Source organism: Myripristis murdjan, chromosome 16, assembly GCF_902150065.1.
Source record: "Myripristis murdjan chromosome 16, fMyrMur1.1, whole genome shotgun sequence".
Lineage (NCBI taxonomy): Eukaryota > Metazoa > Chordata > Actinopteri > Holocentriformes > Holocentridae > Myripristis > Myripristis murdjan.
The window spans coordinates 20,562,000-20,577,500 of NC_043995.1; the positions used below are offsets into that span (position 1 = coordinate 20,562,000).

General features: G+C 41.6%; 1 protein-coding gene across 2 annotated transcripts in view; it reads right to left on the reverse strand.

Annotated features, from left to right (window-relative positions):
* Positions 1-4,035: 4,035 nt before the first annotated feature.
* Positions 4,036-15,501, reverse strand: part of pitpnc1b (phosphatidylinositol transfer protein cytoplasmic 1b) — a 24,873-nt gene continuing 13,407 nt past the window's right edge. Inside the window, exon 11 of one of the 2 annotated variants that reach the window (XM_030073237.1) lies at positions 4,036-4,062. The gene's annotated coding sequence lies outside the window, so the exon portion shown is untranslated. Of the gene's footprint in view, positions 4,063-9,605; positions 9,618-15,501 lie in introns of those variants that run through there. The other variant, XR_003929609.1, reaches the window with a different exon arrangement.

A 15,501-nucleotide genomic window follows, 5' to 3' on the forward strand; every position in this document is an offset into this window, starting at 1 on the left:
TTTCTGTGTTAAAATCTTGCTAAAGGGGCGTATACTCTTTAGAATTTTTCAAAAGACACGTGAGGGTACAGTTTTATCCTGTGAAGGAAGGATGCCCCCAAACTGTGTAAAGTAGCCTACGTCTGCGTCTGTGTCTGTAACTAGAGGGTTATGCAGCTTTCCAGCTCCACAACACATCAAACCACAGGACTGGTTGACTATGAGCTGAGCAGTCTTTGTTTTAAAGTATCTGAGACAGGCAAGGCTAATTGGACTAATTAGTACCAAAACATGGGTTGACTGAGCAATCTTTCGGCACTGCAGATGTTTAGCCTCATTTAGATGACAAAAGAGGTGGCAAGAAAAGAGCTTCATTTAAAGGCCTTGAATGGGAGGGTTGCAGTTACATAATGGGATGCAGGACTAGGGCTTAAACCGACCTTTACCACAATACTGGAAACCTTAGCTGCATAAACTGAGCTTCTTGACTGAGCCTTACAACCCTCTTGGAGTAGGCACACCTCTTTTTTTACTTTTCTTATCTTTTTTTTTTTTTTTTTTTTTTTTTAAACCACTTAACCAATACAACCCCTTTTTTGTCTGAGCCATATTTTATTTCCGGTCTTACTGTGACCTTAGAAGATACGTTTCCAGACCCAAGACCCTAAAATTTTATTAAGACTGCAGTGCGAACATATATTAAATATTGGGACTGTGGCAAGAAAAGTTTGTAGGCTTTGAATTCTGTGATGGTAATTTTTTTTCTATATTTATTTCTATACATTTATTTCTTTTATCTCTATATTTCTTTATATGTAGGTGTTGTCCCTCAAATATATACAGGTCTGGTTACATAAAATGTTTTTTTTTGTGCTAGATTTTGACTATTTTACCATTCACTTCAACTGTGTTTCACAATATGAGTCCAAAATTACTCCACAGTGCTGCTCACACAATTGCCTAGTACCAACAGAGAAGTAACCCAGAGGCTTTTTGGTAACTACGCCTATCTTGAAAATTTTATTAGTATGCTGTAGGCTTGGGATAGGATAAATATAGATATTATTTTCAGTTATAGTGGTTTATATCATTGTTCACATTGTACTAGAGAAGACTGAAAAGCTTTCCCGGGTCCCCTGAGCGTTTAAATGCCAAATGTGGGATACTGTTGATGCTGTTAATCTTCATATGATTAATAAAGGAAAGCAGTATTATGATTAACAAGAAGCAAAGGTGCTAGTAATCCTGACATTTCTCTTAAGACATAAGTTGCACGTTGTAATCAAACAGACAGGCACTACTTGTCATTTCAGTGTTGTTTTTCTGTCATCAGTGGGATAATACCTTCTCTGCTGTGATGTTTTCCGCTGCAATACACCACAGCGCTCTGCACCTTAGTAACCCTCTCGGTGATGTGAAACCACGTCACACTTTCTTACATATACAACACAAAACAGGTCAAATGGCCAAATCATCCAACACAGTGAGTCCTTCACAGTTGGCATGGCTTTGTACTAAGAATTTCAATCATTCCCAATCATGGCAGCAGGTCCGCATGTTGTTAGACCCATGTGAAAGAGGGTAATTGAACAGAATAGCAGAAGGATGAGTAATGGCATTTTTCAATTTAGTAGTATATATAAGCCTTGAGGTAGGGGCAGTGGGGTGGTGGTGGTGGTCTGTGTGTGTGGGGGGTGGGGTGGGGTGGGGGTTCTTGCAATCGCATAGTGTAGCTGGTTTTAATTGTGGTCAGGTTAACAACCTTTGCTTTAAATGGAGGAACAACAGACATGAGGCAGGGCCCACTACACCAAATTTCCTCTAGAATAAGCCCTTTCTGTGACAGGCAGCTTCCACGAGGTCAGTTTTGTTTTTGAAAAATGAACAAGCGGTGTGGAACATTTTTATTTTATGTTAGTGGTGCCGTTAGGAAGAAGAAGAAGGGGAAAAAAAGAAGAACAGAATTACAATTCATGTTGAAAGGTAAATTTGCCAAACAAGTTCCCACTTTAGGCTATCCTGAGACACACAGGTGATTCTACATTGGTTTTCAGTGCTGTGGTTTGTAATTGCTTGTCTTATTTCTGTCTAGTTGCAATGTGTTATGATGCTAATTTTAGGATTTTAATGATGCTATTTTTAGATATTTTGTCACGGACATCAAATGGGTCCAAATTGGAGTCCAGGTTTTGTCTTCCAGATCTTGCAGTTGTTATCATTAAAATGAAGGGCAAAGATCAAGCAAAAAATAGCCAGAAATCTTTGAGCAGACATATCTAAAAAACAAAAACAAAAACAAAAACAAAAACAAAACAAAAAAATGACAGCAAATCAGGTGAACACTGAAGACCGGTGTTCGCTGATCTGTGCATGCTGAACAAGGTAGATTGGTGACCTACATCTTGGAATTAATCACTCCAAGAATAACACCTTGCAAGTTATGCTCTATCTCTGGTGGTCAATAGAAATTTTGGCAGAAATAAGTGGGTGCTCATGTTTTTGATGGCACATGACATTAGAGAAGGAATTTTCCATACCTTAGGATTTTAGTGAACTGATGAGGTGGTCAGATCAATATGTGGTCTGTCTTTTGGAATTTAGTCCTCTGTAGAGACTTGTATTATTAGGTGACTATTGTGTTCTTTGTATGTTGTCCTGTCAATATCTGCCATGTCCTGTGCAACGTCTATTGCTCTTGCCTATTGTTTTGTCTATTGTCTCATACCTTAGGGTTACAGTGAACTGATGAGGAGGTCAGATCATGTCGTGGTCTGTCTTGTGGAAGTCTTAGTCTTTTCTTAGTTTAATTAGGATCTTGTATTAAGAGGTAACTATTGCAGCCTTTGTATCATGTGCTGCCCATTTCTGCCTTGTCCTGTGCAGTGTTTATTGTTGTGGTCTATTGTTTTGTTATCTGTATGTATTGATTCGGTAGCCAATGAGTTTCCCCTTTGGGGATTAATAAAGATATCTGTTTATCTATCTATCTCTGCTGTACTATGTAATGTGCACAACAATAGGCACCTGTCTGTTGTGTTGTCAGTCTTATCAGAAAACATCTGTGTATGCATTTAGTCAAGGAAAACTTTTATCATATTGACACCATTATTTACGTATGAAAAAAATAAATATTTGGTACAAAATATATTTGAAAAGTTGCACATATACCTGTGCATAGTTTACTGCTAATGCTTCAAAACTGTCTGTCAGAACAATGCACCATTTTACAGTTTGAGTTCTAATACCCTTTTAGTCATCATCAAATTATATAGCAGACTCTACTCTAAAATAATCAAATTCTCACAAACAAATTTATACATCAATAGATCATCAACAGGATTTGATAGTTTTTTCTTTCTTTTTTTTTTTTTTTTACACTTGATGAAAATAAAAATGGAACATCTACTGTGCCTATGACACTGAAATATAAAGGACAAGACATAAGGAACACATTACTAGACATGACACAAAGGCCACCTGATGGTATATTTGCACAGAACAAGACAAATTACACAGGACAGGATAGAACATAAGATGATCTGATCCCAACTGTGCATCCTGTCATACTGCCTGGTGAACCACAGCTGCTGGTATTTGTCTTCCTGGGTGTTATTTTTCTTGTTGAGTCTAGATTACAGTCCTATCAGATGAAACGATGTCCATGCCGCATATCGTATCTGTGTTTTGCTTGTTTGAGTGATTTATGTGTCTGCGCACAGGTGTGTGTCACTACAGTCTGCTTGTAAAGGACACAGCGCTGCCTGTGCGCTAAGCCTCACCACGCTCTACTCTTCTCCTTTCTCTCCTCTCTGCTTCTGCCTCCCCGCTGGGTCTTTTCTGTACTTTTTTAGCACAGACTCATGTTTGAGGCCTAGTGTCAATGACAGCCCACCTCACCGACTCAGCCTCTGTACAGTTGCAGCATAGCCCAACCTTGCCTCCAGCATATAGCATTGTAATAATGAAAAATAGATGCTGGAGGTTTGTGCATGGCTGGCTGCATTTTTGAGTGTGTGAGTGTGTGTGTGCACCCCTGCATGCATGCATGTGTATGCATGTGTGTGTGTGTGTGTGTGCGTGTGTATGTATGTGTGTTTGTCTATGAGTGTTACCTCTGTGGGTTTGCAGGGAATTCTAGTGAGGTGGTAGGTGTATTCACCCTCTGGCGATGCTTCATCCATGTTAATGAGAATATAAGGGCTCACATCCCTACAAGGTCATAGGAGATCTGTTCTGGAGGGATTAGCTACCCCCTGCATCCTTATCCCATATGCCTTGTATATGGACATAGACACTCACTGAGCACACTGACCTGCATGTTGCTATATTTGCACATTTGTGTCTCTCTGTCTGTGCGAGTGTGCCTGTGTGAATGCATGTGTTAACTCACATGTGTGCTCAAGGTCCATTGATCCACTACTCTCAAATATAATCAGCAGCAGTGTTCTTTGTATTTCTTACTTTTGTTATTACAGGAACACAGGATGTTCAAACATTACCCCATACAGTTCACATATGTGTCTCAGTGAAATGGCAAAAGGATGTTTCATTGTGAACTGAATGTACATTTGAAAACAGAGTCTTTTGGGGCTGCAGGTATGACATGTACGAGTGTGTCCTTGCATGCTGTGAATGATAACTGTGATGTATGTAACGAGCATGCAATCGTGTCTCTTTGCAGTGTTGATTTGCCAGTTTGGGGTTTGTGCAAAAAAATCCTGGCACGGCTCTGTCCATTCCACAGTTGTGTTGCTGCTCTATGGCTGGCTCTTTAAGCCCTCCAGAATCCTTCCAAGGAGAGATTGCCATGCTTGAGCTAATCTCAGAACCCAGAACCAAATCTTGCACTATGGCAAGCTAGTGGATGTCTGTCAGGAGAGATTCTGCTCCCTCTACCTTAACAACCAAACCAACCAAGCATGACCCCCTTTCCTCCAATGGGAGGCCCACGCAGGCCAACAGTCTCTCCTCCTGTCTGTCTTTGTCATTCAGTCTCTTAGAAACTCTGTAATCCAAATTGATAGGAGGGATGAGGGACGCGACATGAGTCATAAATCGGTCTCAAAACCTGTTCCAGCTTTTCAATTGTTTCTCCAGTAAGCTCCTTCAGTTTCTTGTGGGTATAGCTGGAGCAGAGGCTGCTCAATGAGGCAAAGTGTCCATTGGTGCTGCTGTCATAGCTGTATGATGTCCAGGCCAGCTGCAGCTGCTTCACACCGCCTGAGTTCAGTGCTTGTGTAACCCACAGTGTAAATTCTCTTTTCCCTTGCTCCTCTCCACAGGGAGGAGGGCAGAGTGCATGGTCAGCCATTGAGTGCAGCCCTGGAGCAGTTATGGATTTATTGTCTTGCTCAAGGACACTTCAGCAGGATGAATAAATGCAGACATAGGGGCTGGAACCCACATGCTGTGGTTGAAGGGAGTCCTCCAGTCTCGCTGTGCCAGCCTGATCAGGAAGTGCTGGATATATTTGCTCAGGAGCTGTTCTGCTCCTGTTTATCCTGTTAAGAAGACGGGGTCAGGATTGATGGAATTGAGGTAACCAGTGGAGAGCCACTTGCTATCCCACAGATGAAGCCTGCACCTTGGATTATAAATCATGTTGCATGTAGATGGAACAAGAAAACTCATGCAGGAGTGGGCCTAATGTGTCCATGTTCCTGATACAAAGTGACTGTAAGACCGAACAGATGTCATACTCTATTCATTTTCCCTCTGAATTGCATTTATTCATTATATCCAGTATTCAAGCTGCAGGAGAGTGAGGGCTGCATGTAGACACATTAAATGGGCAGCATTATTTCTGAATACGGGATAAGAGAGTCTATTTCACAGAGGCAGATCTTAGGTAGAGAGTAACTGGCCAACCAGAGATGCGGATTAAATGAACTGAAGGCTTTAGCATATCCCTTCCCCCCCAAGCCTTTCCACATATTCACATGAACCACATGCTGCCCGCTGCCCTTCGATACCGTAGCATTTATTTTTCTGTCCATCCCACACAACTAAAGCATGGCTCACTTTCTCTCGCCTCCCTCCTTCGCCCTATCATCACTGTAAAATACCTCACCCCTGCAGACAGAGACAGATGGAGAGAGCAGCATCAGCCCTCTACTCAGCTCAGCAATGATTTATGCCATGGTCGCGAACACACACACATACACACACACACAGTTGCATACACACATATGCATGTGATCATACATCAGTGGATGAGATTGCATGCATAAATACACATGGACTTTCTGGTGACAGAGCTGAATGCATGACAGCACCTGTCTTGTGTGAATGTTAAATGCCAGAGCTCCAGGGCTTTTTAAAAGGACATGTGCATCTTTGAAGCAGTGGCAACAGCGTCTGACATCATTTGTCCTTCTCTATGACAGATAAAGAGGAGCAGGCTGAAGGCACATTCTTCCTCCTTACTCCACCTGACTAAGGTGTCAGACGCAAAACGGCTATGTCATACTAGGTTGCGAGAGTTTGCAACCAGAGTGTAATATGGGTTGTGCTGTCGCTAGGTAAATGCCAACCTGGCGATTGGAGTGAATCTTTAAGAGTAGATAATGAGCACACAACACTATTGTGGCGAGACAGAGTGAGAGAGACGGTTGGTGTGTGTGTGTGTGTGTTTGTGTGTGCATATGCGTGCATGTTTGTGTGTCTATTTATACAGCATCTGGTGGTGGGCTGTGAGCTGTTTTGGTGTTGCAACAAGGACATGCATGCTGTACATGAGGCAACGATTTGTGAGTAAGGTCATTGTACACGCTGTCCTCTCATCACTCCCTCCCTCCACACACACACACACACACACACACACATCTCCCTTTTTAATATTTATTCTTTGGTATGGGGAGGCAGAGGGAGAGAGGGGGGCAGGGAAATAGGGGTGGGATAGGGTGGAGGTGGAGGGAGCAGGCAGGGAAGCTATGTGGAGGGGATAGAGGATGGAGGGGAGCTGAGGGATAGACTGCAGAAGGGTGGAAAGGAGGAGAGGAGAGGTGGGACAGAGGGGAAAATAAAATGAAGGGATTGAGGGAGAGAGAGAGAGAGAAAAAAAATGGGGGAAAAAGGGAGGTAGGGCAGTGGTGGAGGGGAAATCGTTTATCCTCCAGCCCAGGTAAGGGTGACCTGTTTGTCTCTGTCGGCCTGTGTTACTCCCCTGATGTCTCTATAATAGGCCTGTAAAGCAGGTAGACACGACAGCACAATGCAGCGGTCCATAGTAACACAGGCTCACAGCGCTGCTTTCAGCTTCATTCCACTCCTCTCACTTTAGGGAATTCACAGAAATTTCAGTTAATAAATTAAAAAACACCATTTTCTCATTCCAAAAGATTGTTTTAAGCTAATACAAAATTCATCCAGGCTTAGAGGAAAAATCCACCCTGAAACAAAAGCTGCTACTGCCAGTGTACCTTGCAATTGTTATTTGGTGATCTGTTTTTCTTATTCCCCCAGCTAACTGGCCACATTTAGACAATGTCCTCCAACATATTTTCAGCACAGCTATAATAGTATTAAATAGTAAAAAAAAAAAAAAAAATCAGCCATCAAAAACATTAAAAGATAAATGTCAGATGTCAGCTCCTCAGAATCAAAGAGCAAGTTCTTCTTTCTGACAACCTGCGTCGATATTCAGCAATCACAAAGGGACAAAATCCATTGTTTAGGATGCAGAGGTAGCATTTTCTCCACCGACAGTCGCCTCAGTAATCCATAACACGACTCATTTTTTCATGACTGTAAAAACATTTGTTCCGCTATGGCTATTGCTTGCGCTTACTCTTGTGACCCACAGATGAATAACAAACAAAACACTGTGGGAAGCGCATGATATCACTAACTGAAGTAAATGCAGATGAAGCTGGTTGAACAGAGGTGTAACGATTCATTTACTGCATTGATGCACAAGGGAGAAGTTTGCCTCCAGCGCTTTCTGTCAGAGAGCGCTTGAGGCCCATCCCTAATCCCATCTCTAACCTTAACCTCCTTTCCTGACAGAGCCGCCAACAGAAAGCACTTGAGGCAAACTTCGCCCGGTGCCTGCATCGATCCATCACTTATAAATTCTGCCAATTCAGCTGCATCAATCTGCTAAAAAGAAATAATCTACTTTGAATCCACAGGAAATGCTTTGAACTGAATCATCAACCTTCTGACTTTTTGGTCAAAAATATTATTACTTTTTATTATTATTTATTATTTTTTACATACATAAAATGACTCTTGAAATACCCTGAGCTTGACAGATTGATCATATTTGACAGTGTAAGTGTAGCCAAGGATGGATTTTTCCTATTAGACAAAAGCTATGGTTGTAGTTGGCACTTCTTAAAACAAAAGTAAATGTCAGTCTTTGATTTATCTCTCCTTTCTTTTCTTTCTCCCCCTCCTGTTTTTCATTTTCTTTCATTGCCCCTCTACATGATACAGTAATGATGCCCTCCTCTTCACTCGCTACATTATGAAATCACCTCTCTGCAGATCCATTTCATCACTTTGATTTTGGAAATAAAACAGAGTGAGGTGGCAAAGTTGTAAATGAGCGCAATGAGCGGGAGGAAAAGACAGAGGGGAAGAGAGAAAGAAAAAGAGAGATGAGCGGAAAGCTTGGCCTGCAGCTATGGGAAGTTGTAATAGATGTTCTGTGAGCAGCAGGAGAGTAAAACGCATGTGGGCTTTTATATGGAATTAAAACTTGGGTAGTCATTACCATATTGTCTGAGACTTTTCAACTATTCACAGGATTTAATTAGCACTTCTCAAATTAGAATCCCAAATAAGATACATATAGATAAATATAGCATTACATACAGTGGTTAGGATGTATGTATCTTCGCATGTATGCTGATAAAAAAAACAAACTTTCACAGATAAGTAAAGGATGATATGATAAGATAAACAAAAAAATTCTCTTTTCCCCAGTCATTCATCATAATGTTATCTTATCTAGTAACAACCAAAATGTCTAACAGAGTTTTTTTTTAACTTTACACTTTCCCAGCAGGTCATGTGCATTTAACAACTAATTCCTACATTTCCTACAGCACTTGAACGCAGCATGTCTTGTTGGTTTGTTGTCTGGTGCGAGCTGTAGCCAGCAAACGCTCAGACTGTAACAAACTGCTTACATCTAGAGTGCCTAAACAGAGAGAACAGTTATCCCATTTCCTCAGTGGACATCTAAAAATGATAAGGTATGTGCGTTACAATGTATGTTGAGAAGATTGCTTAAAAAACACTCAATGTTTAAGTGCATCCTGGCAAATGGTTGGAGCCTGTTCAAATTAAGAAAAGCCAGTCAGCTCCTACTATCCTACATGTTTGCTTTTTACTTAATGAATGAATACATAAATTAGAATGTAACCCCCTTTGTCATCACTAACTTTTTCATTAGTAACTGTAATGTAACATTTTAACATTTTTTCAGTAACTGTAGCAATCTTGTCTGTCCCTGGTCTCACCAAGAGGCCCAGGTAATCCTCATGTCTCTGTGCCTCTCACTGCACAAAGGTCCTCCAGTAGTGGGGTATCTGCAAGCTATATTTTCAAATGGAGATGAATGAGAACATTAGGTTTAGCAACAAATTAAGAGAAAGCATGTCGACCACCAAGAATAATGCTCACCCCCTCTGGGCTATCAGTAACAAATATGTCAACTTATATTGGCTTGTAATTGTAGTGCCTCCCTTGGGCTAGTCGGGATCATTTTGAAAATGCCACAACACAGAGGTGGGACGCTTCATGATTTCCCAGAATTCAGTCGCTTTTGTCGGAAATAGTGCCCGTAATACATAGATGAATTAACAAACAATGTTGTGCCCAATTGGTCCAATTAGTGTAGTTTTGAAAATGCCACAACGCTGCGGTGAGTGGGACCTGAGTTTGGCTCCAGTTCCAACAACACATCTGCTGTCACATTATAGTGGCATCACATGTCTACAGTAGGTGAAAGAAAAGAAATGTCATATAACTTTGTGCTGTTTTGTCATTTGTGTAGCACACATTGATGTTTGCTGTGTCAGTAATAAAACCCCTCTGAAATAGTGCTGCTGCTTTTATTAGCCACTTCAATCTGCAAAAAAACAAACAAGCAAAAAAAAAACAAAAAACAAAGAGTGTGAGACAGTCTAAACAATAGCGTATTGCTATTTACAAAAACATCAGAATAAAAATGTGCACCCTCTGGTTTGCACTTGCTGGTACAGCTGACAGGGCCCCAAACTGTGTTTCATCTCCTTGTTATAATCAGGACAGAGAATCAGAATAACTATTTTGCACAATTTTTTGGGAGAGGGGGTACATGATCAAATTAATTAGCTTCACATACTAAAATGCAGACATTGAGCAATGCTTAACCGCTCCAGCACACTTGGTGATGCTATAATGAAGTCCTGACTGAAGTTAGCCTGCTAACAAGGAGCTATACAAGGCCAACTGCTACCTGTGTAACAAATCTGGTAGTTACATCTGAAGGCTCATAATTTGCCATTCTGAATTTTTTTTATGCCTCTGCACTGGCATCAGCCGTGGCCAGAGGCATTATGTTTTCAGGTTGTCCATCGGTCCACCCTTCCATCCATTTGTCCTTCCATCCCATTATTGTGAACGAGATATCTCAGGAATGGCTTGAGGGAATTTCTTTAAATTTGGCACAAATGTCTACTTGGACTCACGGATGAGCCGATTAGAGTTTGGTGTTCAGAGGTCAAAGGTCAAAGTCACTTGCAGAGTTTCCAGTGTCTTCTGATGTGGGTGAATGTTCTGTTTTAGTGCAGCTGGATCTTTTGATGCTGTAAGTTACAGTCACAGTACCCTGTCTGGTCAGTGGGCGAGCACCTTGGACTGGTTCTCCTCCTATCTCTCAGATGGGAGTTTCTCTGTTTTTGTGTGGTCCCTACATGTCTGAAATTGCTGCTCTTTCCTGTGGTGTTCCTCAGGGCGCTGTACTGGGATCTATATTATTTTCCATCTATGTGCCTCTCCTGGGTCATATTGTTAAGAATTTTTAAGATACTGTATATCCTATTACTGTTACACTGAGGATATTCAGCTGTACATCTCTTTTAAGCCTGATAAGACTGACATACTGTCTATTTTGCGCAACTTTCTGATTGCCATTAAGGATTGGATGGCTAACGCCTTTTTACCACTAAACACAGATAAGACTGAGGTCCTTATCACTCTGTCAGATAGTATAGCTTCCGATGTTGCTCAGTGTGTTGAGTCCCTTTCTTCAGCTGTGCAGTCTAATCTTCTCTGAAATCTCTCTGCTATATGTCAGACTATGTACTTTGATCAACACATTAGATCGTTAACCCATACACCTTTCTTTCATGTAAGAAACAACTTGCCAAACTCAGGTCTGTTGTATCACAACCTGAGCTAGAGATGATAATTCATGCTTGTATATCATTTCGGCTAGATTACTGCAATGCCCTTTTCACCTTCCTCATCAAGTTGTCTGTACCATACCATCTGCAAATGGTCCAGAAAGCTGCTGCAGGGCTTTTGACCCGGTGCAGCAGGATGACTCGCATCACACTGATCTTATCCTCTTTACATTGAATTGTCATCAAGTTTAGGATTCATTTTAAAGTTATTGGTTTCTCATGTAGAGCCGTGCATAGTCAGGCACCTGTGCACATCCTTACACGACCAGCTGGTCACACAGGTTTTCTGAACAGGACGTACTGGTTGTCTCTTGATCTTGACTGAAAACAAAAGGTGATCGTGCCTTTGAGGTTGTGGCTCCAGCACTGTGGACATTCGATTTGCGGTCTCTGTTGATGCCTTTAAAAAGCGACTGAAGACTCATTTATTCAAATTGGCTTTTGTCTCACCTGGTGCTGTCTGGTGTTTTTGATTTTGTGTGTTTTTAGGTCTTTTGTTGCTTATATTATAGTGTTTTTTATGATCTTTTCTAACAATTTTACTCTTGTGAAGCACTTTGGGATGTTGCTCTGTGAAAGGTGCTATAGTACTGACTTACTGATTTACTTTACTGGATATGGTTTTAGTGAGACTTTACTGAGGCTTTACCTCCCTGTATGTAGCCACCAGAGTCTAGCCTGCATAGCTAGCTATCTCACAGTGTTGGGGAAGGTCACTTTAAAAAAATGGTACAACATGACTGCCATTAACAGAAAGTCATCATATTATCTTTTGAGAAAAGTAATGCATTTGATTACTTTAGCATTACAGAAAATAGAACAGGATTGCGGTGGCTTTAGTGTGTTAATTATTCTCACTAGCAGTGTCTTAACACTGTAATAAATATATTGCATAGCCATCCCCGACTCTGCAGGGAAATAACAGCCATGATAAACAGACTGGTGTTTTTCACCCACTAATTCAAAATAGTGGGAATACTTTCACAGTGTTAAGGCTGTCTTTGTCTTTGTCCATTAACGTTTGCCAGCTGAGCTAAACACAGGTAATATCCACAGTAAACCTACACAGCCTACGTGCAGTCTTGGATTTTATTTTATTTGTTTTTGAAAAAAAAAAATGCAAACAAAACAAAATGAGGTTAAGTAACTGCTTGCTCATTTGCTGTGGGAATAATTGCATGCAAATTTGTATTATCCCATCCATATGCTGTTCTTTAAGTCACTTCAATTCACTTAAGATCCTTCAGTGTTGCAGTAGCTCTAGCCTATATGTTGGACTAACAAGCTGTGAAGCATTTCTTACTACATATTTGATGTCATCCTTCTCTCTGGAGCTTCTTACAAGAAAATAACTACCATTGTTTCTATGCATATGCCAGTGGGGGGATGTAATTCCACCTTTGTAGATCAATAAAAACCATTGTATTCTAATGTATTCCACTCACTCTATTCTAATCCATTCTGTCCTATTAACAAACATATGGGCACGCTGGCTGTAATGGCTGTTATGTAATTAATAGTCATGGTGGGGCAATTAAAATTGGGAGGCTTTATGGGCTTGCTGATTAAGATATTTAAAGCATGAATGACCCAAGGCCCTTATTTTTGTGTGAGTTTGTGTGCATCTGCTTGTTTATATGCATTTTCTTTTCTCTTTCCTCTAGCAAGAGTGGGTGTGTGTGTGTTTCTATGCAAGTAAGTGCTCTCTGTGTGTTCCTGTGTGAAGTGAAAGTGTGTGCAAGACAAAAGTACGGCATTAACACATATCCTTGACTCTTTCTTTACCCGCATGCAATTAATTACTGCCCAGAACAGCAGCCCTGGGATCGGTTGCTAAGGATGTTTCACCATAAAAACACGTCAGTGTATATGCAAAAACCGGCCGACTGTGGGACAGTGGTGTTGCACAGTACACAGAGACCTTGCTTTGCCATCCATTTTCAATGACAATCATTATCGCGCGAAACCAGCGGTCTCCAACTCTATTCCAGAGGGGATGTGAATGTGCACAGTCCCACAGTAATCCATATTCACTTTCTTAATTGGTTCAATTAGTTCTCTCAGATACTGTATGAATTTAACACTCTGCCTGTCCCCAGATAAAGTCCAGTTAACGTATTACTGGGCAGAGGTTACAAATTGGGTTCCCAGTGGTGCGGCTTAATACACAGAGGATTTGAAGTCATTTATGTGGTTGAGTGGGCTAAAAACTGTATTGCTGACACTGTAATGGGGGAACACAAGCGTCTGGCCTCACCATTTAGTCATATGCAATACTTACACTCCTGGGGATTCACACACACATACACGCACACACGTGTAGACACATACACACGTGAAATGTCAGACACAGATAAACCATACAATGGGATGTAAATATTCTTAGAATAGTATTATATTCATGAATACCAAGTCACCCTTTAATTCACTTAGCACTAATTCTTAAGGATTGTGCAAACCTTCCCCCAAGGCACCCAAATACTCTCTCTCCCTCTCTGTCACACACACCCATACACACATATGCGCAAATAAGCAAAATCCTCATGCAGGCTCAGCGACTAGGTTCATGACATGCTAAACTATGTGGCTTAATGGTTACTCTCTCTTAATGGTAGAGTTAAAGATACTGCACAGCTAGGAAATGGAGACTGGTTCAAAAGACATGGACACACACTCACACACACATGCACACACCCTCAAACAAATGAGGCTATTGCATTACTGCCTGTCTGGTGAGTGGAGAGTGCGTATTGATCTGCAGGGAAGGCTTGTACATCAGTGTGGTTAGGCAAAGGGCCATTAAGGTGGAGGAGAAATTATGGACAGACACACAAACATGCTTTTGTCTTCGCTATACCACCGTAAACAGACCTTGAGTCTTCTTGCTTGTTAAGACTGCCTTACTCTGAGTTTGAACTTCTTTTATGTTCTCTTTGTTTCTATTCTTCTTTCTCGCTTGCTGTCACATTTCTGTCTTTCCTCTGTCCTGTCCGTCTCCTGTGTGCCCGGGCATGCTGTCCAGTTCAAGGTTCCATATGAAAGTGACTGGAGAGTACAGTAGTGGCGATGGCAGTACAGCTGGCTAGATGTGGCTCTGGAGAGCGTCCCGCCTTTCCTCTACTGTGCTATTTGTGGGTCTGACGGGGGAACTGGGAATAGCAGGATGATTCAGCGCTACAGGGTCAGGATCTATGATAATGTACCATGGGGACCATTTCCATATAATGAACACAGTACATCTTCTTTAGAGGCCCTCTTGAGGAACGGGGATGGGGACAAATAGTGAAAGAGAAAAGACAGAAAGGGAGATCAAGGGAGATTTCAAGAATGAGACGGAGAGTGAAAGAGACGAAGACGAAAGGGAGTGGAAAAAGAGGGGAGAGTGAAAGAGACAGGGTGAGAGGAATACAAAATCTAAAGGGAGGGACAGAGGAGTGGAAGAGAAAGAGGTAACGTTAATGCAGTGTAGCCAGCAGTTTGAGGTCCCTCTGCAGCACTTGTGAACACTCCTGGCTGTGTTGAGCACTTGCTCTTTCATATCAGCCTCCTGCTGTTACTGTAAAAAGAGGCAGCATTTGAAAGAGTCTGTGTGTGTGTGTGTGTGTGTGTGTGTGTGTGTGTGTGTGTGTGTGTGTGTGTGTGTGGGTGTGTGTGGGTGTGTGTGTGCGTGTGTGTGCGTGTGTGTGTGTATTTGTGTGAGAGTGTGCGTCTGTGCGTGTGTGTCTGCAGCCCATTGTTGGGAAGCTAATAACAAATTTTCATGCTGGTTCTTGATTTGTATGGATAAAAGAAGCCATAATGAGCACCATAATGTTAGCTGTTTGGTGCAAGCTGCTGTACTATCTGTGCCTGTCAATCAAAGAAATTTCCAGGTCTCTTACCTGGGCTAAGATCTTCAACCACAAACGGATACAGTAAACATTCCCTGATGACAGACATGGACACACCCATGACTCACAGCCCCGTATCCATCAAACATTCCTTCTTCCCCTCTGCTCTGTTACAGAAACGGCTGCTCCAAGCTGCAGAGCCAAACCAAGCTGGACCAAGGAGTGCTAGACTGCAATGCCTCGTTTTCACATCCACTGCTGGTATTGGAGCTGGGACCTGAGAGCAAATAATT